The sequence below is a fragment of the Sturnira hondurensis genome, unplaced genomic scaffold, assembly GCF_014824575.4.
Source record: "Sturnira hondurensis isolate 20B ecotype Veracruz unplaced genomic scaffold, ASM1482457v3 Scaffold0002042, whole genome shotgun sequence".
In the NCBI taxonomy this organism is placed as follows: domain Eukaryota; kingdom Metazoa; phylum Chordata; class Mammalia; order Chiroptera; family Phyllostomidae; genus Sturnira; species Sturnira hondurensis.
In genome coordinates, this window is record NW_028074673.1 from 98,496 (window position 1) to 126,208 (window position 27,713).

Genomic DNA, 27,713 nt, shown 5'->3' on the forward strand with positions numbered 1-27,713 from the left:
TTAAAACATGTCATGGCCACAACTCCTGCTGCAACCACCACAGCCACCTCGGCTTTGTTGTTTGGAAAAGCATTGGCCTCCATCACCATAAGGACCAGAGCTTCTGCCTCTAAAGTTTCCTCCTTTCATGGGTCCAAAATTTGAAGATTGATTGTTGTAATTGCAAAAATCATTGTAGCTTCCACCACCTTCAAAATTGCTTTCATCGTTACCAAATTCATTATAGCCAGCCCACTACCATCATATCCACCACCACTACAACTACCACCCAAGCCACCTTGACCAGTAACGTTTCCTCCATGACCACCTCCAAAGTTTCCAGAATGACTTTGACCTCTTTGGCTGGATGAAGCACTAGCTGTCTCTTGCTTAAATAGGACCTTCCTTACTTCTCAGTTGTGGCCACTTTCAGCATGTTATTTCTGAGTGACAGCGTTGTCTACAGAATCACGGTCATCAAAGATTGCAAAAGCGAAGGCTCTCTTTTTGCCACTGCCTCGGTCAGTCATGATTTCAATCACTTCAACTTTCTCACACTTTTCAAAATTATCTCTTAGGTGATGTCCTTCAGTGACTTCTTTAATACCACCTACAAGAATTTTTCTCATAGTGGACACCCAGTCTTTGAGAATCTTCTCTTGAGACAGTCATCTTTGGTTCCACAACTCTTCCATCCACCTTGTGTGGCCTTGCATTCATGGCTGCATCCATCCCCTCCACATTTTGCATTGCTCAAAATGGCTCCTCAGACTCTCATCTGCTGTTTCAAAGCTCAAACCTCCAATAACTAGTTTCCAGAGCTCTTCTGGCTCTTAGGGGTCTCTTCCTTAAACAGACTGCAGGAGAGGGGATTTCAATGATATTACTCAGCAGCATCCATGGACTGAAAAAAGTAATCTAATGAAAGTATCTCCACAAGAAGAGTTTCTAAACATTTAGCAAACACTTCCAAATGTCACAGAATGATTGCAATTTTTCTCACCTAGTAGGACTTATTTGAAGTTTCAGTCTGTATGCTCATTTTTACCACCCTATACTACCAGCCTATACAGTAAGGATGGATTACTCAATGATATTATCAAGAGAAAACATTTATCAAGATCATCCCGGTTCCTAACTAACCTAGAAAAATCCACTACACCTGTTATTGAGGACTCAAGAAAGAAATACTCTGGCCTGCTGCACTTTAGCTCTTGTATTATTTACTTCCCAGGCTCTATGTTATCATATACACTTGCAAATCTCTTCCATGACTATTCCCAACTACTTCCCACATCCCTCTGTCTTCATCTCGAAGATGCGAAAACAAAATCATGTTGTCCAACCTTTGCATAAAAGGGCCGGGGAATGATTGACTGGCATGCCCAGCATGGCACAGTTAATCAATCAGGAGCAACAGGGGCATGAAAACACAGTTCTTCTTCTGGTATGCACAATGATGCCTACTTCTGTAGAAGTAGGAAAACAAAACCTAAGTTCAAAGGTTTTGTTTTCCACCCATATGATTACACAAAACTACTAGCAGAGAAAAAGAAATATTCCATATTTTATGAGCCTTTCATTATGTGGATATTTTTAATCATCTGCATTCAGAGTTCTCTTGTAATATCAGTAGAACTTAATGAGGAATATTCAAACACTTCATGCTGTAATGTATCCTGGGTGGGATCCTAGGACAGCAAATGGACATTCGGCAAAAAACTAAGAAAACGTGAGTTTACTATAGACTTCAGTTAATAACGTGTCACTATTGGTTCATTAATTGTGACAAATGTCCCATACTAATATAAAATAACAAAATTGAGTATGAGGTACAAGGGAATTTACAAACTTCCTGTAAATCTAAAGCCATGGTAGCATAAAGATTTCTTTTAAAAGGCATTGTGCATACTCTTTACCTAACAGTAACATTTCTTTAAAATATATTTTGTTGATTATACCATAACAGTTGTTCTATTCCCCACCTTCATTCCTCTCCACCCTGAACACCCACTCCCCCACCATTGCCCCCTTTAGTTTATGACCACATGTCTCAAGTTCTTTAGATTCTATGTTTCCCCTACTATTCTTGTCCTCCCCCCTGTCTATTTTCTACCTACTGTCTGTGCTATTTTCTGTACCTTCTCCCCTATTCTCCTCCTCCCACTACCCTGTTGCTAACCCTCCATGTGTTCTCCATTTCTGTGGTTCCGCTCCTGATCTAGCTGTCCTCTTGGGTTGCTTTTGTTTTAGGTGTGGTTGTTAATAACTGTGAGTTTGCTCTCCTTTTTGCTGTTCATATTTTTCATCTTCTCTTTCTTATACAAGTCCCTTTAACATTTCGTATAATAAGGGCTTGGTGATGATGAACTCCTTTAACTTGACCTTATCTGAGAAGCACTTTATCTCTCCTTCCATTCTAAATGAAAGTTTTGCTGGATAAAGCAATCTTGGCTGTAGCTTTTTGGATTTCATGACTTGGAATACTTCTTTCCAGCTCCTTCTTACATGTAAGGTCTCTTTTGAGAAATCTGCTGATAGTCTGATGGGTACTCCTTTGTAGGTGACTGTCCCCTTATCTCTTGCTGCTTCTAGGATTCTCTCCTTCACTGTAATCTTGGCTAATGTAATTATGATGTGCCTTGGTGTGTTCCTTCTCAAGTCCAACTTCTTTGGGACTCTCTGAGCTTCCTGGATTTCCTGGAAGTCTATTTCCAGGAAATAGACTGGGGAAGTTCTCCTTTATTATTTGTTCAAATAAGTTTTCCACTCATGGCTGTTTATTTTCCCTTTCTGGTACCCCTATAATTCAGATGTTGGAACATTTTAAGATATTTAAAGATGACCAAGATGTTCTGGAGGTTCCTAAGCCTTTCCTCATTTTTTTTTTGAATGCTTGTTTCTTCATTCTTTTCTGGTTGGATGTTTCATTCTTCCTTCTGGTCCACTCCATTGATTTGAGTCCCTTTCCTTTCCATCACTATTAGTTTCCTGTGCATCTCCCTCCATTTCAATTAGTTTAGCCTTCATATGTTCCTCTAATTTGTGACTATAATCAACCAGTTCTGTGAGCACCCTGATCACCAGTGTTTTGAACTGTGCATCTGATAGGTTTGCTTTTTCTTGGTCACTTAGAGTTACTGGCTCTGGGGCTTTGATTTCTTCTTGAGACATATTTTGGACTCTTCATGCCTGTTATGTATGAGGAGCAGAGCCCTAGGTGTTCACCAGGGTGGGGCAACTCAGTTGCTGGGTTGTGATGCTGTATATGGGGGTGGGGTCAAAGGAAAGCAATGGCGGTACCCTCTGTCACCTCCTGCCACTGGAGCTGGGTGGTCCATCCCACTGCTCGCTCGAATGTGCAACCTTGGTCAGCCCGCAGCCTTGCGCACTCACTGGGTTCACCTGCTGGGGCCTGCATGGTCCATGTCACTGCTCTCTCTTCTGCTGGTTTATCTGTGTGCAAATGTGTGACCGTGGTCAGCCTGCCCCGTACCCTCACTGGGTCTGTGCTGCTACACCAGCTGCCTGTGTGCCTGGGTCGGGGGATCTTTCCTGCCCAAACCTGCTCCGATGCTGGCTTCGCCCCTCTTACCAGTCCCAGTTGAACGGTTTGCTGTTGTTGGACTTCCGTATGGTTCAATTTTATGTTCTTTGGCTGTGTCTTTGTTTACTAAACCTTTGTTGTATTCAAACTTGGTTGTGGGAGAAGGCACAGTGTCTCCACCTATGCCTCCATCTTGGTGGAAGTCCTCTTTACCTAGCAGTAACATTTTATTAGCAATGTGATATAATGACATTTTTGAATCACAGGTACTGTATGTATTGATTTCTATTCCCTAGAGTAATGATTCTTAAGTTACGCCCTGCGGAATCTGTTAGGAAGGGAAGTGTGAAAGCCACACTTTAGTCTAAAGGACAGTAAGGGGCATGATTTTATGAATATTCCAATTCTTAGTTCCTCAAAACAGAGAGAGCACTAGACTGAGGGTGAAACAAAACCTGCATTCTAATACTGAATTGGTAACCAACTATGGAAAACACTTAATTTCTTTAAGCCTGTTTTCTCATCTGCAAATAAGAGTGCCTGAGTATGTTTCAGCTTAAAGGTCACAGTCCATCTAGAATTTTTCCCCCAAATGTTTCTTCTACTAAAAGCAAAATATATGATTTAGATAATGCACATTAGAATAAAATGTTTAAAACAGACCAAGAAGTATTTTTCAGGTTTTTTTCTGTGTTTTGGCCTATTATCAAGCAACTACTGTATTTTTATCAAGAGTATTTTGACATAAATAACAGTGTATATTACATCCATCTAACCCACCTATTTTTACATTTCAAGCTATACCACATTTATTCCACAACTATGCAGGTACTGTGTACCTCCTTTGCTACCAAAAATCAAACAATACAAAATATAGATAATAAAAAGTATAATTTAAAAATAGTTTCAAAATATGTTCCAAAGTTTTTTCTGCACTCATCTCTTTACCATTTTGGTAACACTGTCAATGACAGAAAGCATGGAAAATGCACAAATGTAATATTAAATACACCAGGGCAAATTTTCAGCAACAGTTTTAAACAAATCTCACTTGTTTAAGAAAGTTCATTAACTGCCATAAGACCTTCTTTTCATTACTCCGAGTTTCAAATTTCATAAATTCAAACACATAATTAAACAGCAACAATAAGAAGACTATATAAGCACTGGAAAATGCAGACTTCTGATGTAAAAATATGCTAATAATCTAGGAGCAACTACTATAGATTCCTATTGGACTTCCACAAATGACTAAGCATGGTTAACAAAATCTACCTGCCATTAATATCATGTAATACTTGGTCTTTTCAAAATTATTTTCATACTCTCATATGTTCAATGTTAGACAAAAAACATCATGTTTAAATAAACAATGCCATCCATAAAATGAAAACCATCAATCAAATAAAAATGCACCATTTTATTACTTAATTTTCAATAATCTACAGGTACTAAGTACAATTCTTAAAGGTAATGGCTCTATCATTAGCACACTCGATTTCAAACATCAAGTGCAGTAACTGAAGTTGTAACACTAAAAGGTCACTTTTTTTTTCCCCTTAAGAGGGTGCACCATTTCCAGAAGTACCACAATTATAGGCTGATGCTCAGAGTGCATGGAGCAAGCTCCTATTCCATCTGCCAGCTCCAAAATTCCATCAATATAATGTCCTCAAAGAGAGAATGTGTCAGATATTAAACTGATAATAACAGATACTACAATTGATCTCAGCCAAAAGGCTGAGAAGCGATGAAAAGGTCACTTTTTCAATAAGCATTGCTTCATTAGTTGCTCTGACTCAAAGTATACTGAAATATTTCCCCAAAACTAATATCATTGAAATGCTTACCACCTTTGACACCTGAAAATAATAAAGATGAGATTTAAGACAACCATACATTAGAAAGTATGTAGACTGTATTCTTAGGTTTTACCTTAAAAGTACCAATCACAATACACTGAAGGCCTCCATTTCAGCACATAATTTGAAAATTATTTTTATTATGCAATGAGAACATGAAATATTAAACCACACTGTTGTATAATCTGGTCTCCAAAGGTCATTCGTATTAATGTTTTATGTAGTAGATCTTACCATTTTTAACTTAACATGTTTTAAATGGTGAAATTTCTAAAACTTTGTTATTAAAACTTACTTTCAAGGTCTGTGCTCATAGGAAATTAAACACCGTATACAGGAGTTGAGCAGCTTTTCTCAGCAACCACTGTTCTTCAGTTCACCTTCATTTTCTTCTGAGCTTTTATTTTCTTTGCACTGCAGTTTTTTCACTTAATGAAAAAAAAATATGCACCACATCAGGTAAAAATTGTCAGCTTTCCATTATCATTTCTGTTAACAGTCTTCTTCCTCTGTTCTCCTCCTCTACCCAGATGGAGGAGAGTCCCTGAGAAGCAGACTTCCCTCCACTCCCCCAGGATACTGAGTGACAGGGCATCACCTGGACTGTCTGAGGTTCAGACCCCCACCTTGGACCTTTCCACCTCCCTCCCACACCGCCTTCTGCCTAAGATTCCCACAGGGACCCCAGGGACCCTGCATGTGCGCCTGGGCCTGGGTCAGCCGGGCCCAGAATGGCCCAGCTGAAGAGTGAGCGTGAAGGGTCGATACTGATGGCCGCCTTGTGACAGCGGGGCCGCACACTCCCTGGTCCAGGGCTCTCTTCCTCAGGAGTCCAGCAGCGGAGAAGTTGCACTCTGCCTTCAAGGACGTGGTCAGCACCCAGTTTCTAAAAGCAGATGGAGGGGCAGAGCCCGGTCAAAGTGGGAAATCAAGCAGCCCAGCCTGGGAACTGACCTGTGGCAATTGCCATCTTCTCCTGCTCTGGAGGCAGCCATCTTCCTGACCCCTGACCTTGTACGTCCCTTCCAGAACTCACCTAGCCTCCTGCCCTGCAGCTTCTTTTCTGGCCTAAGAAGGTACTGGGCTTTGATGCCGTGTGGGCAGCTTTTTGATTCTGAGATGACCTCAGAGTAGGATGTTAAAGGGTTTATTGGGAGACCAAGTTAAGTCAATCACCATAATGTAAAGCACAGACAAACAAAATACCTTTAGAAACCATGTTCAATGGGGAGGCTTATGCCCAGACAACGTGCCTTGAGAAGCGCTGGAGGGAGAACACCCATGGGTTTTCAAACTCGTATTTTGTTTATAGTGTTATGTAACCAGTATTTTGCCATGTATAATGCACACTGTGTTGCTCATACTTTTTTAGGGTAACATAAGGCTGTGCACTATACACAAGTAGTACCTGAAATACCTTGTATCTGTTCTTGTTTTTTCTATTATTCATTCCATAAAATTTCTTGTACCATAATATGTTCAAAAATAAATGCCAGAATTGTTTTATAAAACAAAAAACATCTAAATATAAACAAACATTTGATTTTAAACATTAGAAGAATTTTTCCCCCTTGAAAGTTGGGCCAAAATGGGGGTGCATGTTATACACAGTGAAATACGATGTATTAAACATCCCATTAAGAAGGTAGAAAGGAAGAAAATCTTACCATTTTGCCACAACATGGATGGACCTGGCAGTCATTATTAGTGAATTGAATCAGGGAACACACAAATACCATATGAAGGCACTCATGTGGAATATAATGCACAGAATAAAAACAAACTGGTACATACAGAGACCGCTGTCAGAGAGGAGGGGAGTTTGGGCACTCCATGAAAAAGATGAAGGGGTTAAGCAAAAAAAACAAAATCTTCATAGACACAGACAACAGCATAGTCATTATCAGAAGGTAAGTGGGCTGAGAGAGGTAGAAGAAGATGAAGGGGAAATAAATGGTGATGGGCTGACTTGATTTTGGATAGTGAACACATAATGCAGTATACAGGAGGCATATCATAGAATTGTACACTTGAAACTTATATACCAGCAACTATTTATGAAATTTTAAGTTTTTTACCTTCACTTGAGGGCATTTTTCATTGCTTCTCAAGGAGGGGAAATGGAAAGAGAGAAACATCAATGAGAAAGAGAAACATCAATTGGTGCCTCCTGCACATGCTTGGACCAGGGATCCTTGGTGCCTGATTAGGGATTAAACCCACAACCTAGGTATATGCCCTGAACAGTAACCAAACCTACAACCTTTCAGTTACAGGACAATGGTCCAACCAACCAAGCCACACAGTCTAGGACCATTGAGGGTGGTGCTCAGCCCACAGAGTCCTGCCCAACCTCCAGTCTGCCATGGATGAGAATAAGTCTACCAAGATATCATCTGCTTGGGGAAGAAAGGTGGCCAATCTCTCAGTGGAGAATGGTCTTGAGCCTGTTTTTCAATGGGCTTTTATTGGGTTAAATTTGCATAAGAATACAGAATATACAGGTAAACTCATCAATCATCTTGTCAGGCAGTGATCATCAAACAATAAATAACATTCAAAGAAAAATGAGGGCTTATTCTGAGTCAGGGTCAGATAGCCAAAAGGAGAAAAAACTGTAAGAAACAAATTAATTTTATGCCTGGATCCTTATCTTTTAAACTGAGGGTATTAGCAAATCATGTTCCACAGGATTTTACGCACTCTTAGTCCTGATCATCCTGGGGAACCCTCCCTTTCCAGCACTGGGCTATGCGCACCTCTGGCATTCTTTTGGGCTTAAGTCAAGTGAGGGCAGCCAAGAGATTAGGTTTCTTACAGACAGAATGAGGACTCAGGCAATGTCAAAACCTAGGAGTGAGAGAGAGTCCATCACTCTCTTGTTCTATAGTCCTCCAGGTCCTTCCCTGATGGTCCCTGAGCATTGGTGCCTACTTTAGGTCAACCTTCTCTTGAGGCATTTATCTTATCCATCATTATCCATCTTATCCATCATTGGCTAATTAGTCACCTACCGGGGGCCAAGCAGGGTGAAGTAAAGGGAGCAGGGGAAATGACCCTGCTGGGAGGATAAGCTTTGTCTCCTTAGTAGTTTATGGCTTCAAGGTCTCTTTACTGAGCCTTAGCCATGGGGGGGTTACGGTTGCTAAAACCAGGCAGGGAGGTTCCAACGGGGCCCTATATAATTTTATTAACCAGTGTCAGCCCAATAATTTCATATATATTTAAAAAATTAAATTGAACACAAATCTTTCATATAGATTAAAGTTGAAATAAAAATATTTTTGATATATTTTATTAAAGTACATTATTAAAAAGGAAACCCCTAACAAACTATGGCCATTGAAAATTCTGTGTTGAAAAACGATTCAATAGAGTTGAACAAAATTGTCAAGAAGCTCTAAGAATGAAACCAAATTATTTCATTTGTATTTTTACTTTTGAGCTAAGCATACTAGCGAAACAATTAAAATCCACACATAAGTCTGAAAAGTTGTTTCAAAGAATATAAAACAAAATTTCTAAGTAACTAGGAGGAATTATGTGTTCTAGATGGAAACACTATACCTCCTCAGGGTGAAACTAAGGGGCTGTCTGGTTTGTGACTTCCTCTTGCTCATTACCTGAACTCATACCATACACTCACCTGCTAAGGCCAGGTGAGTCATGGCCTCTGGACAGAAACCTCTCACTCACTCTTCCCCACCTGCTGATGCACTGCTCAATACATTCAAGTGCTCTCCTGAGAGAACATAAACTTGCAGCCCCAGCAGCCACATGGCACATGGCCATGCAAGATCCACATGTAGGCTCCAGGAGGGAGCCTGAAACAAACAGCAGCCAGGAAGAAACTATGCTACCTGGGTGGGGACTATGACTGCTTAGCAATTGCTTGTGAGCTCCCAAGCATTGTATATTAAGTGGAGTAGGAACTCTGGATTCACCGGCATTTGTCTTTGTCTTGCTGAGGAGATAGGCTTTGAGAAGAGAGTCTGACATTCTCCCAGATCACACAGCACTGGAATGAAATCTCTTTTCTGTCGCACCAGCATCTGCCTCACAAGTTTGACTTTTGTGGCAAAGGCAACTGAAACTCCATTGTTGTTCATTTACACTGGTACTGACAACTCAGTGGACACCATGAACCTGAAAGAGCACACCTAGAATACTGATGAATACTCCACTAAAACCACTCCCTCAGACCTCCCCTAAAATTCACTCGTGTAACAGATGGACAAAAGCCTCAAGACAAAAGAGCCACCACACTCTCCCTCTAGGGTGTCATCTGCTCCAATCACTTCTTACTTTCCCCCCCTCTCTTCTGCCCTCACAGGCTCACATCTTCTAAACTCTGGGCATCTCCACAAGACTTGCAACCAGGGGAGCAATGGGAAGTGGCAGCTCATCCCAGGTAATCCCCAAACCTGTCCCCAAGGGACTGTTTTCTCTGGCTTTTCAGTTAGTTAAAGCAGTCAGCATGGGCTCTCATGTAGCTTGCATATACTGAGTCCTTCCTTCTTTCATTGTCCCAGGCTTGAATAAATACACCCTTTTAGTCACCTGGGCTTGTGTTGTGAAATGTTTTCTACGTGAAGTCAAGAAACCACACACTACCTGCTGGCCCTAGGCAGACCCACTCAGGGCCAGGTCCCCTGTCTGGTAACACAAGTACTGAAATATTGTGTCTGTTATGTTTTAAGACTGAATTCCATCTTCAGAGTTTTCTTGCTCTTTCTTGCTCTTCCTCTGAGAGAAGCCAGCTGCCATAGTGAGAGATGCCCTGTAGGGAATCCCACATGACAAGAAACTGACATTATCTTCTGGCCAACAAACTTCCAGGAAGTGAGACCCTTGGTTCAACAGCCATGACAAGTGAATCCTGTCAACAGTCATGTGACTGAGTCTGAAAGAAGATCTTCCCCAACCAGTCAAGTCTTCAGATGACACTGCAGTCCTGGCCCACGCCTTGATTGCCACTTTGCTGAAGAGCTTAATGCCGAGGAGCCTAACAAAGACATGCCCAAACCTGACCCAAGAAAAATAAGATAACAAGCAAATGAGTTTGGAATAATTATTCATGCAGAAATAACAATCTAATACACTCTCCCAATTTATTGGTATTGAACACTGGCTAATATTACAAATATTGTTTTAGTGATTATTATTATACACTCTTCACACATGTCAAACCCAATTACTCCTGGCTCTTGATGAACCTCTATCAACATATATTTATTATTTCATTAGGGCAGATGATCGATAATGGCAAGTGTAATCACCTCCATCACCCCTCAAAAAAATCAAAATTAACACCTGACAAACCATTGCCTAGATTCAGTTCTACTTTACAAACTGTAAACATTTTCTTAGGAAATGCTAACATTTTAACAACAAAATATGTAAATATTTTATTTTCTTTTTGTAAAAAAGACTTGCCAAGGTGGTAGTAATCGTATCATCTTTCTATGTATTTTCTTTGAAGAGTAAATCACAATAAATGAGAATAAGTCAGGTTTTGTGATACGGGAACAACAAAATGTTCAATTTTTGCTTATTTTCCATGGTATGTAAAGCAGCAAGCTTCATTGACAACCAGGAAAAAGTAGGGCTGAAAATTGCATTAAAGGTCCTGGGAGACAAACAAGAATCAGAAATAACCAGAAAAAAAAAAAAAAAGATGAAAGAGAAAGAAAATCATGAAAATAAAAAGTCCCAAGCTAATAAAACTTTGATCAGTATGAAAATGTAATTGCAGAAAGAAGGAATTCTAAAGGTAGCTGGGGTGTTAGACAGAAGCCATCAAAGAACAACTGTGGGGGAAAAAAGTGCATGTGGGATAACAGCACAAGGCAAGGGGCAATGTGAAAACCTCAAGGACGCAGTAGAGGCAGTAAAGACCAAGGTGAGCAAGGAGTATAGGGCTCCCCATTGTTTTCCTGGTACAGCTTACTCAAGTCATGAGTATACAATGAAGAAAGATGATAGATTTGGGATCAAAGAGACTAAGTCCAACAATTTGTTTACTTGTAACCTTACAAAACGCATTTAATGTCCATTTTATCACCAGTGAAATGGGGGTAACCTTAAGATTTATGCTTAACATACTCTGGCATATCAAATAGGCACCATAAATGGTTGCAATCAGCCCTGGTTAGGTAGCTCATTTGGTTGGAGCATGATACTGTTGTGCCAAAGCTGCAGGTTTAGTCCCCAGTAAGGACACATACAATAATCACCCAATGAATGCATGAATCGGTAGGACAACAAACCTCTCTCTCTCCCTCTGTCTCTAAACTCAATAAAATAACAAAGCAAATTAGTGGGTGCAATTATTATTATGATTAAAACCTAGGGGGAAACTATTTTTTTTTGTTTAGACAAATAATTTTTCTAGGAATTTTGTCATTTCCTCTTGGCTCCAGTTTCTAAGAAACACAGAGCCAAATCTCTAGTAAATATAGTATTTAATATATGCACAAAAGTCATCTCTCTGTTCCCTTGTTTCCTATTTCTCCCTTATATTTCATACTTATTTGCCTCCTTATCATGGCATTTAATATATCTCTAAAGTTATGTAAAATAACACATATTTTCTGCTTTTAGAAAGATAGTGTTAATAAATTTAAAGCATCTTACATACAGGTATTTGATTTCTCCATAATCACTACATGAATGATTCTTGGCATGTGTCATTTTATAATCCTATTCCAAGAAAAAAATTCCTATCATATATTCTAGTGGGAGTACCCTAGTCTTTTTCTCAAACAAAATGGTTAAGCTGTAACATGTAAAACACTTCCTGTGTTATTTTACAGCATTACTTACAATGGCCAGATATGGAAGCAACCACCTAAGTGTCCATTGATAGATGAATGGATAAGGAAAAAGTTTTGTATATATGCAACAGAATATAACTTGGCCATGAAGAAGAATTGATCATCTGCAACAACATGAATGGGCCTAGAAGTGATTATGCTAAATGAAATAAGTCATGTGGAGAAAGACAAGTACCATTTAATTTTGCTTTATGTGAAATCTAATAAATAGATAAGTAAATATACAAAACAGAAACAATCTCATAACACAGAAAACAAATTTATGGTTATCATATGAGATGAGGTTTGTGGAGATGGGTAAAAAAATGTGAAAAGTATTTAGAAGAGATGCAGACTCTGGCCAGCAGGGTCCATGTGTTGTAGCTGTGACGATCAAATTCTCAGGGACTACAGAAGTCCTGTGGAGAAAAAGGGATGGCTTGGCCACTCTCTGAGTGACAGAGTGTCCTGACCCCCACCTGGACAAGCTTTTATTGCTTTTCTGGGTACACTACATCCAAGATGGTCCTCAGTTAGTATGCACAGGTTTGCTTTAGGTGGTTACCTTTTACAGATAACAACGGAGAGGAAGTTGCTAATTACCACAAATAAAAAGGATATTTGCAAATGCAAAGGAAACAATGGTTGAAATGGTTAAACTCCATCTTTGGGAGGTTTAGCATAGATTTTAGGAAGTCACTTTAAAGATATGCAGTAAATATTTGCTGTCTCAATTCAGGGTGAGGGAGTTTTAGCAAAAAGCAAGCCTCAAAGCAGCCTAGGTACTATGCAGGCCTGATTTCCCATGGGAAAACCTATCTGAGGTCCTGAACCTGCCCTGACTCAGGGCAGGTGGGCCTGACTCACTGCCCACCGGTTTCCTGAGTCAGGGGCTGGGCTACATTTGCCATGCCACACGGATAGGTTCCCTATAAAGAAGTACAAATTGTTAGTTATAAAATTAGTCAGAGGGAGATAAAATATATTGAAGGGAGTAGAGCCAATATTCTAATAACTATATATAGTATCAGATGGCTACTAATCTAATCAGAGTGTACTTTGTAAGTCATGTGAATATGCAATCACTATGTTTTACACTTGAAATTAGTGTAATAATTGTTGTCAACTATAACAGAAAGGCAAAAAAACTATTTTTAAAATATTTTATTTATTTATCTTTAGAAGAGAATGGAAGGAGAGAGGGAGAGAAACACCAATGTATAGTTGTCTCCTACGCATCCCCACTGGGAATTGGCCTGCAACCCAGGCATTTGCCCTGACTGGGAAGTGAACCGTGATCCTTTGGTTTGCAGGTCTGCAGTAGCAAAGGCAAATATTTTTTATATATTTAAAAAATAAATACTTTAAAATACAGATTCTATCCTCACTGGTATGTACCCAGAATGGCTATTTCTGTTTTTAATTTTTGAAGAATTTCTATATTATTATTTATAACGACTGTACTGTGACTTGTCTTTAATAAATAGAATATGATAAAGTGATGGATGGCACTTGTGCAATTATGAAACTATTTTAATTCCCATCGTGCAAGAAAGTCTTTTTGATGCTTTTTTTTTTTGCTGGATTTCAGAAGCAAGCAGCCATGTTACCATCTTCATTTCGGAGAAGTCCGTGAGAACAGAAACTGAGGGAGGTCTCTGGCTGACAGCCTGCAATAGACTGAGGTCCTCAGTATGACAGTCTGCAAGGGAATGAATGCTGCCAACAACCACGTAAGCTGGAAGCAGCTCCCTCCTTAGTCGAGCCTTGCAAAGAGATCACAAACTCTAAATTGACACCTGCCCAGACTCTTCACCCACAGACACTGTAAAAAACGTGCCATCAAGTTTGTAATAATTGATTATAGAGCAATAGAAAACTAACAGATTACCCTTACAACAAGCAACTATTATGTGACAGAAGAGCCTGATACAATAACCTAACTAAAAAATTCTTACCATTAGAAAAACAATCAAATTATTAACTGCAATTTCCCCCAAGTTTACCTCCTGAATTTCTTTATAACTAGAGTACAATAGCCCCTGATGTAAACTAACCTAAACATCAATGTTTCTTAAACATTGCTTTTTAAAATACTCTTCATTTTATTGATTGATTTTTTTCAGAGAGAGAAACATGAATTTATTGTATCATTTATGAATGCATTCATTGGTTGATTTTTGTATGTGCTCCGGAATCAAACTCACGAGCTTGGTAAACTAGAAGGATGTCCTAACCAACTGAGCTACCTGGACAGGACTTAAACATTCCTTTTATTACAGCCTTTCTTTCTTTCATTTTTAATAAAATTAAATCCTACAATATTCAATACATTCAATACATGGAAATCTAAAAGGCTGCATGTAAATCAAATTCTTTTTCTAGGTATATTTTGTGGATTATGCTTTTACAGTTGTCCATTTTTTTCTCCCTTTTATCCCATTCTGTCCTGCACTCCTTACTTTATGTCTATGGGTCATACATATAAGTTCTTTGGCTACTCCACTTTCTACACTATTCTTAACCACCCCTTGTCTGTTTTGTGCCTAACAAGTGTGCTTCTTATTGCCTGTACCTTCCCCCCCATCTCCCCCTCCTTCTCCCCATTAATAACCCTCCATGTGATGTCCATTTCTATGATTCTGTTCCTGTTTTTGTTGTTTGCTTAGTTTGTATTTGTTCTTGTTTCTTTTAGGCTCAGTTGTTGATAGTTGTGAGTTTGTTGTCATTTTACTGTTCATATTTTGAGCTTCTTTTATTTCTTATATAAGTCCCTTTAACATTTCATATGATGAGGAATCAGTGATGATGAACTGCTTGATAATGACCTTACTTGGGAAGCACTTTATCTTCCCCCTGCCATTCTAAAAGATAGCTTTGCTGTAAAAAGTAATCTTGGATGTAGGTCCTTACTTTTCATGACTTCAAATACTTCTTTCCAGCCTCTTCTTGCCGATAAGGTTTCTTTTGAAAAATCAGCTGACAGTCCTATGGGAACTCCTTTGTAAGTAACTCTCTTCTTTTCTCTTGCTGTTCTTAAGATTGTCTCCTTATCTGTCATCTTGGGTAATGCAATTATGATGTGTCTTTATGTGTTCCTCTTTGGGTCTAATTTATTGAGACTCTCTGAGCTTCCTGGACTTGGATATCTATTTTCTTCACTAGGCTGGAGAAGTTTTCTTCATTATGTATTCAAATAAATTTTCAATTTCTTGCTCTTCCTCTTATCCTTCTGGAACCTCTATGATTCTGATGTTGAAACATTTAAAATTTTTCCAGAGGTTCCTAAACTCTCCTCTGTTTCTTTTTTCTTTTTCTTTTTTCTTTTTGAATTCTTGTTTCTTCATTCTCTTCTGGTTGAAATTTTATTTCTTCCTTTTGCTCCAAATCATTGATTTGAGTCATGGTTTTCTTCAGTCCACTATTGCTATATTTTTCTTTATTTTACTCTGCATAGCCCTTGTTACATCCACCAACCATGAGAACAAATGTTGGAGACTTTCAGGGATTTGAAGATGTTACTTTATTGGCCAAGTTTAACCTGCTCAGGGGCAATCCCGTCAAGTGTCCGGAGACACGGTGCCTGTAGGGGGCTCGCCCGGGATTCGTGCCTAGCGCTTACAGCTAAGTCCTTATATAAAGGCCATCAAGTAAGCATTTGCACAGAAGCAGATGTAGCGGATAGCTATTGGCTTACAGTGCCCACATGCGGGAACAGGATGGGGTCTGACTCAACTGAAAGGGAAATTTTGAAACTAAACAGATGGCAATCAACTTACAGGGTGTCTGCTAGGGTTTCAGGCCCCTTGGGGCTGAGACCATTTTTCTTGTTCCCAACAGCCCTCACTTCTTCCTTTATTTTGTGGCTGTACTCAATCATTTCTGTGAGAATCATGATGACCAGAGTTTTGAACTCTGCATCTGATAGTTTCAGTATTTCCTCATCACTTAGTAGTTTTTCTATACATTTTTAAAATATTTGTTAAGTATTTATATTTGGGAGGAGCAGAAAAGTCCCAGGCCTGCTCAGATACTTGGTATAGTTTTGGGTACAGTTCATTCATTTAACTCTGTGTCTGATACACTTTATTCTGGTAAGCCTTCCCTGAAATACTTAGTGCTCTTCAATTTCAGTCAGACAACCAGAGAATTACATATCACCTGAGGTCTTCTCCACATATAGCCTAGAGGACAATGACATATCATTCTTTGTATGTGGAGGTATTTCTCATGTATGGAGCTGGAAGATGGATACCAAAGACCATATAAGTAGGTAGTGCTGTTTGAATCCAGGGGAAGGGCCTCTTGTTTTTAGAGTTTATGTGCTGGCAAGGAGAGAATGGCATTGTGGGTGAGGAGGACCGGGCAGTCCCCTGGATTAGGTCCAATCCCGCTCTAAGACTGAGGCTTGTTCTTTACCCATATCCTCTGCTGGCCTTTCCCTGATGTCTCTTCAGCATCACCTTCACCATCTTAATCCTGTGTCACACAGTAGTACTGTGGCTAGACTCTGTGAAGCTCAGAACCTTGGAGTCACTTCTACAAACACTGCTGAAAGCCCCTTGCTCACAGCCCCCTAATAGTCTATTCCAGCTTTCTCCTTAAGCTCTCTTAATTTCTTTTATACATTTTTAATAGGATATGGATGTCTGAGGTGACACACAGTTCCAGGTTGAAAACATGGAAATGCCACAGATAAGTGCTGCGACTTTAAAGTAGTTACACTGCCTTTCACTTTACTTGTCTGACATGCCAAGATGAAAAAAGCACTTATCTCACCTGAGACAAATTAAAATGAAAAATATAACCTGGGAAAATATAGTATGAAGTAAAAACAGTTATAAGAGAAACATTTCTGGTTAATACAGATCTACCTTAAAAGCAGAAATAATCTTCCTCCCCAAACAGTATTTAAATTTACCCTAGAAGAAACAAATAAAATAGAACCAAACAAGTTAGTAGAAAATATGATAAAAACCAGAGGCTAAATAAATGAAATAAGAATACAATAGACAACACTAATAAAAAGTAAAGGCTGATTCTATAAAAAGAAGTGCAAGATTCTACATAAGAAGTGCAAGCCCTTAGTAAGATTCATTGAATGAGGGGAAATAAGGAACACCAAAATATGATTGAAATTTTTAAAAATCTCAAAGAACACTACAGACCAGAAGAGGAATCATTAAGGAACACTGCAACCAAATATATAACAATGAATTTGTCAATCTAGAAAACATTAACTATTAAACACACTTCTGAAGTCTAACACAGAAACAGAAAGCCTGAAAGTAACAAGTTGTTGTATACCAAGTGTAGTTGGAAAAATATGAAAAAATTGTTTCAACTTTTATCTGTGGACCACCTCCGCTTTCCTTCCCACTTACCCTGGCAAAAGCAGAACCTGCTTGCCCTGAATATTAGAGAGTGCACGGGTAAGTATGGGACTGTATGTTCAACTGTTTGATCTGGGTGCCTGGGCAACCGTCATCCACCCAGCCACACCCCCCTTACGAAGTCACTGGCTTTGGGTGGCAGAGGCCAGAGACTCCACCTTAGGCTCCTGAGCTGCTGGTTGACTGGGTCACAGAAAGAGGAGGAGGAGGAGGTAGCGGTCAAGACAGAAGAGGTACCAGCCTGCCTCACCCCCAGGATGGCTGGCTCCCTGCAGCTCGCAAAGTGGTATCAGGACTCTAGAGAAAGGAGTGGAGTTGAGTCCAACAGCTGGGACCTAGGGGTGCCTCGTTCCCCAACCCGCTTCATCCCTATGTGAACCTCCAGGCAAAGCCAGTGCCAGTTCCCACCTTCTGAACTGGACTCAGAAAAGCTTGGCAAGACAGTCTCCACAGGCGCCCGGGACCTAGGTGATCAGGTGGGAGGGGCGGTACTCTTGGGCTGGGGCATGGCCTCTCTCTGCAAGTCCCCACAGGGGGAGTTTGAAAAATTCCCCAGAGGTGGCCAGAGCACAAGAGCAAAGGCGGGTGGAGCATGCTGTCCTATCCCAGCACCCCATGTGCCTCGAGTGAGTCTGCACCTCCTCCTGAGAAGGCTGGAGACATCACCCTCTGTCCTCCATAGGGGAACCTCTCCTACAGTCACACCACCTAAGGGGGAGGTGCAGTGCTGCTAAACCCCACCAGGGGCAGCTGGATGGTGGGCAGCCTGTCCCTCAAAGAGGCCTGCAGGTCCAAGTCTCCAGGGAACAAACAGGCTGGCCACCGAAGCCCAGGCATTGCTGGCACAATCCGGCCCGCACAGGCGGCCAGCTGGAAGTCCACTGTCTGCACCAAGGCCACATGGCTTTCTCCGAGGTTCCAGAAGGAAGGAACGGCATATAAACAACCGCCACGGGGCGGCCGACAACAGGCGCCAATATCCGCAGGAGGCAACCTGATAGCGGGAAGGGGAAGGGTCGTCACTGCCTTGGCAGAGGGCCAATCTCTTCCCCACGCACCTGGGATCCCATCTCTCAGCCCCGGAGGTCGGCGGGGTGTCCACCTTGGAGCTTCGGGCAAGCACGTTGAGACCCTGGCAGTGGAAGCGGGACTTGGAAAACCTTTAGCTCTAGGGTAGCAGCAGTCAAAACAGGGAACTTGAAACAGCTCCCTGAAGTCTGAAACACGCAGGACAAAGCTTCCCAGTGAGATGCCAGCCTTTCCAAGGATCCCAGGAGGACCTAGGACAATTTTTTGTGCCTGAGGACTGTAAAACCTAAATGAGGCGAGTATTCACGAAACTACAGTGGTTGAACGTTTTTAATCATTTTTCTTTTACTTATCCTTTTTTAAATATTGAATTTATTTTGGTCACATTAATAAAACCATACAGATTTTAAAGTAAAGTAAAATAAAATAAAATAAAATAGTGCTTGTATAGATCTCCTAAAAACAAAACTCCCAAGTAGATTTTGAAGACTACATTTCAAACAAACGTCATCTGTATAGTAGATGTAATCCTCACTGCATAAAGTATAAGATCTCTTTTCCTCGCCCTTATCCCCATTTGGTTTCCTGTCTTGCATTTGGTTTTCTCTACCCCACTCTAAATATATCATTCCCAGCACAGGAAGGAGGTCTTCCCAAGGCATGAAAACAAAATCTGGAAGCCAAGCGGGCACTAATGGATAAACCTGACCACAGACAAGTTTAAGAGAAGTCTGTCTGCATATACCACAACAACCCAAAGATGACAAGTGGATGGATTCAGAGAACATTGGTATAATGTCAGTTGCTTCTGGATTTCAGCATTACTTATCTCAATAACAGAAATCACAACATGAGGGAAATGGGGGGGATTATGTATGTGTTTGAATTAAGGTAAATAAATGATGAAATATTCCATGAAACTTTAAAAAAGTTAATCAATCCAGCTCTCTCTGGGTAGCTCTGTCAGTTACAGCATCATCCCTATACACCAAGGTTGCAAGTTTGATCTTCAGTCAGGGCATAAGACATACAAAAATCTACCAAAAGAATGCCTAAATAAGTGGAACAGCAAACTGATGTTTCTCTTTCACTGTCTGTTTCTCTTTCTTCACTTCTGTCTTCAAAATCAATAAATGTATAAAATACATTTTTTTGTTTTTAAAAATAATTTTGTTGTTCAATTACAGTTGTCTGTATTTACCACCACCACTCCCCATCCCACCCCTCCATCCCCTCACCCTCCCCTGATTCCATCCCCCTTGGTGTTGTCCATGTGTCCTTTAGAGTTGTTCCTGAAAACCCTTCCACCCCTCAACCCATTATCCCCTGCCACCTCCCTTTTGGTTACTGTCAGATTGTTCTTAATTTATGGCTCTGATTATATTTTTCTTCCTTGTTTTGTTGATTATGTTCCACTTAAAGGTGAGATTATATGGTATTTATCCCTCAGTGCCAAGCTTATTTCACTTAGCATAATACTCTCCCATTCCAGCCATGCAGTCCCAAAGGGTAGGAACTCTTCCTTTCCTTCTGTTGCATAACTGTGTCCCACTGTGTAAATATACCATAGGTTTTTGATCCACTCATTTACTGATGGGCACATAGGTTGCTCCCAACACTGGCTTTGTAAATTGTACTGCTATGAACATTGGGGAGCATGGGTTCTTTTGGATGGGTGTTTCAGGGTTCTTATAATGTATTCCCAGCAGTGAAATTGCCAGGTCAAAAGGCAGTTCCATTTTTAGTTTTCTGAGAAAATTCCAAAGTGTTTCCCACAGTGGCTACACCAGTCTGCTTTCCTACCAACAGTGCACTAGGGTTCCCTTTTCTCCACATCCTCTCCAACAGTTGTTGTTTGTTGATTTGTTTATGATGGCCATTCTTACTGGTGTGAAGTGGTATCTCACTGTGGTTTTAATTTTCATCTCTTTGATAGCTAGTGATGCTCAGTGTATTTTCATATATCTCTGGGCCATCTGTAGGTCCTCCTTAGAGAAGCATCTGTTTAAGTCTTTCACCCATTTTTTTAACTGGGTCATTTGCTTTCTTAGAGTGGAGTTGTATGAGTTCTTTATATATTTTTGAGATGACACCCTTGTCCAAGGTGTCATTGGCAAATATGTTTTCCCATATAGTTGGTTCTCTTTTCACTATAATGCCTGTTTTCTTTAGCCATGCAGAAACTTTTTAATTTGAAATTCCCATCTGTTTATTCTTTCCTTTATGTCCCTTGCTCTAGGATGAAAAATACCTGTACTCAGAAAACTACACAACACTGAGCAAAGAGATCAAGGAAGACACAAACAAATGGAAGCGTGTACCATGCTCATGGATTGGAAGCATTAACATCATCAAAATACTCATCAAACCAATTTATAGATACAACACAATCCCTATTAAAGTACCAATGACATATTTCATATTAAAGTACCAATGACATATTTCATAGATATAGAACAAACATGTTAAAAATGTGTATGGAACTATAAATGACCCAGAATAGCTGCAACAATTTTGAGAAAAAAGAACAGTGAAGGGGGATCACAATTCCTGATATCACACTGTATTACAAGGCCCCTGTAATCAAAACAGCCTGGTACTGGCATAAAAATAGACACATACACCAATGGAACAAAATAGCCTAGAAATAAGTTGAAGTTTCTATGGCCAATTAATATTTGAAAAAGGGGGCAGAAGCATAAAATGGAATAAAAGTAGCGTCTTGAACAAATGGTGTTGGGATATCTGGACAGCTACATGCAAAAAAAAAATACAAAACTCAATCAACAACTTATACCATACACAAAAATAAATTCAAGGTAGATAAAAGACTTAAGTCATGACACTATAAAATTCCTAGAGGATAACATAGGCAGGAAAATCTCAGATATTCCATGCAGCAAAATTTTCACCAAGGTGTCCCGTAGAGCAAAGGACGTAAAGGAAAGAATAAACAGATGGAACCTCATCAACTTAAAAAGCTCCTGAATGACTAAAGAAAACAGCTTTAAAATGATCTTATTTTTTTAAAGCAAGTGTTGTGTTTAAAAACACAGCAGTAAAAATGAAGGGTATTGCCTGTGGCCTATACTTCATTAGGCCTGTGGTGACAAACTTCCACCTGCTTCCTGGTACACCACACTGCCTCTCATGGACTATGACAGAACAGACAGAGTATATAAGGGCATTGTCACAGTAGATTTGGAGATAAAGAAGCAAGAAGATATGAGGGCCTCATTTGGGGAAAGCCTTGCATAATTCTTCCCTAACCCTGTGGTTTGATCCCCAACCTCATATGTTCTGTCACCAGGGTGACTTCCCTGCTTGGAACGCAGGTGTGGACTAAGTTACATGACAAATGACAGATGTGCACCCATGTTCTCACCCTGTCTGGGCACAGAATGCAGCAAAAAAATGGGAACAGGAAGATGAGTAGGAGATCATAAGTCTCTTTGATAAGAAATAATCTAGAGTTTGACAGAGAAATTGGATGCCCCTGGGGGAGGAGGAGAAGTTAGCCAGCTTTCTGCTACTTCACAGTTTATTCTTTATTCCCTCAGTGACTGTCTTCAAGGTGATTAGGTAAAATAGCCTGTGATCACATCACAGTAGTGGGAAAATGAAAAGTAGTGAAATTTGGCAATGCATTCGATAAAGGTTTGATATCCAAAATTCATAAGGAATGTAGAATACAGAACACCAAAAACATGCAATTCAATTAAAAAATTGTTTAGGAAGCTTATTAGACACTTCTCCAAAGAGAACATACATAGTTAACAGACATATGAAAAGATGGTCAATGTCATTAATTATTAGAGTGCAATTTAAATCCTGTTATATTAAAAATCACTTTCAAGGTTTTCAGAATTGACATTCCATTTTAAGAATTCTTAAACCTGTTCTTTTAAATTAAAATTTTATTTATTTTATTTTCACAGAGAGGGGAAGGGATGGAGAAAGAAAAGGAGAAATACATGAAGTGGTTTCCTCTCATATGCCCCCAACTGAGAACATGGCCTGCAACCCAGGCATACGCCCTGGCCAGGAAATGAACTGGTAACCTTTTGGTTGACAAGGATAGCTGGTGTTTTGGAGTGTTTTTAGGCAATGAAACTTACACATTATATCACATAGTAAATTTTTGATAAAATCCTTTTAAAAATGCATGTGATATCAAAGGGTTGTAATGTCACAGTTGGGGCCATCATTTATTAATTTATTAAAACTACTATAAATTATAATTACTGTTCTTTAAACATTTCCTTCCATATTTAACTACCAAAAGAAGCTTTTGAGTCCAGTCCATTTTTAATCTCAGGATTTCAGATAAAAATAGACAAAACATAAGCTTTCTACATTAAAATGACCACTTATCACTGGCAATCCAATGAAAAAATTTTCCAGTTCCAAAATTTTAAACCTGGAATGTATACATTTATACCTCTTCACATTCTCTACAAATGGAGCAAAAAACTCAAAGAGAGTTTAGATAAACGTAGAAAGAGAAATGGAGTTCTTGCCAGCGTTTCTAACTAGGTTTTGTACAAGTAAAATTGTACTCCTTGATTTTACAGGGTTTGGCCACATGTCCTCTTCATGAACAAAAAATGATGGTGAAGGTCATATTGATGGACACCACAACACAACCAGCATCTGCAGTGGGAACAGATAGAAGAAGACACAAATTAAGACAGACTTGGAACAGATCCAGTAGCCTGCCAGGCCTTCCTGCCCCACAAAGTAGTGCTCTCAGATTAAACCTATGTTCTCTAGAAACATGGGATTTTCTTCTGTACAGAACAATCACTTCCTTTTTTATATGGCCTTGTGATCCTTCTTTCTAATCAGCATTTGAAAAATGCCATCAAATGCAGTGAAGGCTATGAAAATGCCATAAGTTACATGCAGAAAAGAGTCCAAATATCTTCTATGACTGTCTGACCCTCTTACAACTTTTGTTTACAACAAAAGTAAATATATTTTTCTGCATCATTCACTGAGCTATACTAGATATATCCTAATACATCTTCATGTAGTGGGTATATCATATATGCAGTTATATAAATGAAATGTATTCAAAATCACCCCCTGGTAATACTGGGGGTGTAGGCTTTTCTTGCTTTTTCATTTTCTGGTACTGGGCCTTTGGATCCTGCCTGGCCAAGCATGGGTCTGCTTGGAGGCAGAGGGTGGACTTCCATCCACCTACCTGGAGGCTCTTGGGGGAACCCCTGACACTGAAGCTTCCCCGGCTCTCCCCTACCCAAGGGGCCTGATGTGGGAGAGTTCTCACTTCAGGCTATGCCCACAGGAGGGACAAGGCCAATCCCCATCCCCTAGCCTCAGAGTGGGAACACCCCAGCTCCCACCCCACCTAGGGTCCCAGGACCCAGCACCCATCAGAGGCATGAGAGGCCTGCTGTTCTCACATCACACCTCTCCTCAGCCTCCAGGCCAGTTAGGCAACGTTCTCCCATTTAGGCCTGGCACCAACTGGGTCAACCTGAACCCCTGTCCATAGCAAAGTACACGGGCATCCTCATTATGGCCTCTTCTCTCACCTCCTGGCTTCCTTCTGTGGGCTCCAGCATGTGGCACCACCCCAAGCACCTGGCAGGATACTGGAGAGCCTGACAGAGAGAGCAGCCAGGCACGGGAGGGAAAGGGGCCTGGAGGTAGGGCACTCTGGGGGCCACGTCCCTCCTCTAGAATACACCCTCCTGCCCAATTACATTTGGCCTTCTAACCTAAGCAGGGTCTGGTCTGGTTAGTACGTGGATGGGAGACCGACTGGGAATATGGAGTGCTATAGGCTTTCCTGCTTTTTCATTTTCCCCCACTGGGGCTTTGAACCATTCCTGACTGGGTATGGGTCCACCAGTGAGCAGAGGGTGGGCTTCTTTCCACCTACCTATCTGCTCAATCCATTCAGTGCTGGGAAAAATACATCATACAGTGGTGTGCTGCAACAGTATCATCCTTCAGGAGCATGGCAGGATGCTGCCTGTGCAGTCCAGATCTGGATCAGACCTGCTGACTTTTGTGAAAGTTGTGGGGTGCCACTTTGTGTCCTTTTTCCCCTCCAGAGAGGTGAGGGAGGCAACTTGGCCCGGGTTCACCGAGGTGATTTGCAGTGGGCTGGCTGCGATTACCTGAAAGTTCCAAGGTGCTGGGCCTCAACCTTTGGCCTAAGCACGGTGTATAAGAACTGCAGACTGTGTGCAGCTGTGGTCTCTCAGTGGAACTTCAGGGAAGGTCTGCCAGTGCTTGCCGGATCTCCCCTCTAGGGTTGACTGTCCAAACTGGACCTCCAGGTTGGACAGGGAAATCGGGGGCTTTAGTCCTTGGACCATCCTGCCTGTGATGGAAATGTCCTGACTTCATGGTTTCCTCTATTTTTTTCTCCCAAGTTTTGCTCCAGTGGTGCCACTGTCTCCAGCTGAATGGGGTGTATAGATAGGGTACCATGAACCTGGCTGTGGCAGCTCCTTGGGTCTGTTCATCCAAGAAGTCCTCTGTGGAGCTTTTCTCAGTCCCATTCCTCTGCCAGAGTCTATTTGACCCAAATGCATGACTGCCTGGGTTACAAGTCACTAGAGGACAATAACTCCTCATTTTCCCAGTCCATTTCTGGAGCTTGGATGTGCACAGGTGGTGCATGGAGGCCTTAAAGAGTGAGGCAAGATAGAACATGAGCACCTGGGTCCCAGATCCTGGACTCAATTATTCTCTACCTTTATTCCAAAGTTCCTATAGGGAGTTGGGGACCCAGTGAGCTGTCTCACAGGTGGGCCAGAGTCAGGCATCTTCTTGGTCTTCTGTGCCACCTCCTCCACTTCTACTTTCTTCTATGTTCAACCTGCAGTTCACTGACCTGTGTGGGGCCTGTGGAGTGCCTGTTGCCCAAAGCTGCCTTCATCCAAAGAGGAACATCTGGTGACCTGGGCAACAGTAGCTTGGGGTGAGGTGAACCCATTACTGGCTCAAACTTGAAAGTGCAGCCACAGCACACAGGTTGATTAGGTCACCTGATTTATCTGACAGCCATTCACTAGCTCACTGGTTCAATACCAGCTCACTGATTCATCGGACAGCCATTCACCCTTGCAGTTGCAGATAACACTACCCTGAGGTAGAAATGAGAAGAGGAAAGGAAGGCAGAGGCAGAGCAGTGGTCAGGACGTGGTGGGAAGAACATGGTTCAGTGACAGGGAGTAAAGGTTAACAATTTAAATTTATTTTTCCAAGTACAATTCTCCCCATGCAAATAGTGTTAAGGTTACAAATTTATCTCTCTTTCTCTCTTCCTTTACATTATATATATTTTAACTTATATATCAAATATAAACTATACACACACATTCTTGAGCATTATTAATATCATCATTGCAATTACCAGCTACTGCTTCTGTTACTGTCCATTGCGGAAAGATGTTTCCTAGTGGCTGCAGTAATGAAAAAGCAATTTTGTGTGTTATGCGGGTCCCCTGTTATGTTATGTGTTAAAAGTGTCCTCTTCCCCACCCCCCAGGGCCAACAGAGGGTAGTTTGGGAAGGCAAGCATGGGTTTGTGTGTTATGCGGGCCTGCATCACCTTACATTGTGTTCATTCCTGTCTGAAGATGTGGATTCTTTCTGTCACTTCCACTGCAGCTGCTGGTCTTGCACATGTCCCCTTGCACCTCCTCTTCAATGTTATTAAACTGTGCCACAGAGAGGACACAGGGCCAGAATCTCAGGTCATCCCACGGAATTGGTTTTACAAACATGGTGAGAGTTCCCTGCTGAAAACCACCAATTTTATTATTTCCAGACTTCTCTTCACTCTTGGTGAGCTTTATTGATAATTAAATAAAAACTTACATAATCAGATTGTCTCCTACCACTGGGAAGTTTTGTAAACTTAAATATTGTTTTCTCCATTGTAATAGGCTGATTGAAAAAAAAACTTCCCTCAATATTTTTTTTTTAGGTATTCAGTGTATTGGTGTCACAGTGATTGATAAAATTCCATCACTTTCAAGTGCAAAATTTTGTAAGAATTGTGTATATTGTACTGTGTGTTACTGTCCAACTTCCAGTCTTTAATGTTTTTTTGAAAGTTAAATGAAATGTGAGATGACTAAAAAGCATCATTTTATTTTAAAGACTGTATTGAAAAATTAGTAAGAAGATAATAGCCTTCACTACTACATTAAATCAGCTTTATTTGGTAGTCAAATATAAATAATTTAATGAAAACCTGTACTTTACACATTTACTCCTTGTTTGAGTGGACCATTTTCCAAGACAGACAATGTACTAGGCCACAAAACAAGCCTCAATAAAGTCAAGAACTTACAGTATATTTACCCTAGCTTCGGACCACAATGTTAAATATAGTTAAAATTAAGTATAAAAGTTAAAGAGAAAAAGCATTCAAGTATGAAGATTAAGCAACATGCTTCAACATAACCAATAGCTGAAAGAAGAAAACAAGCTGAAAGAGAAAACCTAATCTACCTTGAGACACATAAAACTTTAAAAACAAGCTTACAAAATTTGATATGAAGTAAAAGCAATTGAAAGGGAAAACACTATAGCTATGCAAGGCTATCAAAGGAGCAGGGAAACTTTCCAAAAATGTATTTTAATTTACCGATGAAGTAACTAGAAACAAAGACAAACACACATACGCGCGCGCTCGCGCACACACACACACACACACACACACACACACAGTAAAAATAGGTATGTAGAACAAGGGGATGGAACTTGGAACCCCAACAACCAGGAGATGGAATTCCAAACCACCAGAACAAGCAGAGGAACATGGAATTCCAAAGGGAAGAGGATGGAACTACAAACCACCCTTATGAGTAGATTTAACTCCCAATCCTGAGAACAAGAAGATGGAACTTGAAACACAAACAACAAGGGGAGGGAAATCTGAGACCCAAAAATCAAAGGTTAGGAACTCGGAATCCCAAAAACAAGGGGATGAAACTTGAAACCTCAACGACAAGGGGATGACACTTGGAACCTGAGAACAAAGGGATGGAAGTCAGAAGCCTGAAAACAACATTATGGGATTCAAATTCCCCAAACA

General features: G+C 40.5%; 1 non-coding gene and 1 pseudogene across 1 annotated transcript; both read right to left on the reverse strand.

The window, feature by feature from the left end:
* LOC118982771 (heterogeneous nuclear ribonucleoprotein A1-like) lies at positions 1-26,394 on the reverse strand (annotated as a pseudogene).
* On the reverse strand, positions 5,089-5,278 carry LOC118982773 (U2 spliceosomal RNA). Its single transcript, XR_005065604.1, has one exon. It is a non-coding gene; the product is annotated as a U2 spliceosomal RNA (small nuclear RNA).
* Positions 26,395-27,713: the final 1,319 nt, after the last annotated feature.